This window comes from Aptenodytes forsteri, unplaced genomic scaffold (genome assembly GCF_000699145.1).
Source record: "Aptenodytes forsteri isolate BGI_AS27 unplaced genomic scaffold, ASM69914v1 Scaffold506, whole genome shotgun sequence".
In the NCBI taxonomy this organism is placed as follows: Eukaryota; Metazoa; Chordata; class Aves; order Sphenisciformes; family Spheniscidae; genus Aptenodytes; species Aptenodytes forsteri.
In genome coordinates, this window is record NW_008793946.1 from 75,835 (window position 1) to 77,496 (window position 1,662).

The window sequence follows — 1,662 nt, forward strand, 5'->3', positions numbered from 1 at the left end:
TAGCCCGGCTTCGGCTGCGCCCCGGTACCCGAGCACCTTTCCGAGGAAGCCGCTTCTCGCTTTTGAGCCTCGTGGGAGAGCGGGAGGTGGGGGTGGTTGTTTTTTAAGCTATTTGTATGAGTCTGAGAGGCAGCTGGGTTGCAGCAGGCTTCATACCTGCACTGAGAGCAGAGCAGCCGCGCTCGGGGCCGTCGGGAGGGGGTTTGCCGGCTTCCCCGTCTCTCAAAACCGGGATAACCACGCTCCTCCTCCCGCCCAGGCCGGGCCGAAAGCGAAATGGGCTGCTGTCTGCCAGGCGCTCCGATAGCGGGGCGCTGAGCTTCGCGAGAAAGACTGCGAGACCCGCGTCTGCCGGGTTCCCGGGGGGGGGTGGGGGGGGGGGAAGCTGCGGAGAGGCGCGCTTGGCTGCGTCCGCGTGGGACGGTTGCGAGATTTGGGCAGACGTATAAAGCAAAGCGCGGACGCGAGGAGCACGGGGAGGGCAGAAATACCGAGAACGAGTCCTGAGATATTTAATAAGCAATAACCGTTGTAATAAAGTTGTTTTTTCTAGTAATCGCATCTTGTTCTCTTCCTTCCAACGCTACCGGCGCCGTTCCTTAGACCATCTACTTCCCGGCTGGGGAGGGAAAATGCGGGACGGTGCCAGAGGAGGGGGAAGGACGGGCTGATGCGGAAGAGCCCCACGCAAACGGGCCCCTTAGGAAAGACGAAAACAAGCAAGCAGGAAAGACGAGTCTGAAGGAGACAGTCCCGCGAGAGGGCGAAAGGCTTGAATCGACAAAAATCAAGAGGAGGCTGGTGGAAGGATGCCAGGAGGGCACAAAAAGATCGATAGAGCGCGTCAGCTGGATGCCCCGAAAGCAACTACGGCCGTGACCCCGCGTGCAATTCATCAAATTTTATTACTGTAATTAGCCACAGACAGGGAATTGTTTCCATCAAACCCCACAAGCGTTTGCCTTGTTCTAGTCCGTTAGTAATATTTCCTTATAAATAACTTACAGGGACAGAGGCAGGATCCGTAGGATAAAGTGCTGAGCAAAGCAAATCCCATTCCCCTTAACGCTAACTCGCCGCTCCCTCCGTTACCTAGTGTTTCCTGAGAAAGGGGAACGCGAGGAAGGCCGGAGCCCGTAGCGCCCCAAATTAACCGGCCCGTTCCCCCGGCGGGCACCGCGGGAGAGGCCGGGGATACAGGAGGCCGCCCGGCCCCAGCGTTTCACAGAGCTGGGCACGGGAGGCACGGACTCCCGCTCCTCCCCGTGACCCGAGGCGCGTGCCCCCAAAGCAGCAGCAGCAGCCCGAGACGTCGGGCCAGCCCAGTTTCCTTCAAAAGCACGGCTAATATCCGCGCGTCGAACTCCGGGGAGCTGCCAGAACCTTCACGCCCTCGGCGAGACGGCGTACGGCCGGCGCAGGCTCCGAAAGGCTCCCGCGCCGGACAGAAGCAGCAGCAGTAAAGAGGTGTTTGCTCCCCGGTGAGCTGGGAGCACCCGAACCCGACAGAGTTGGGAACAGCCTCCGTTTTGGAGCACGCCGGTACTCGCCGCGCAGGCGGAGCGAGCGCTGCGGAGGACCGGAGCGGGGGAAGCCTGACCTCACAGCCGGCTGGGAACGGCTGGAGCAGAGCCGGTGTGGAAGTTAGCCCGCACCCGCGTG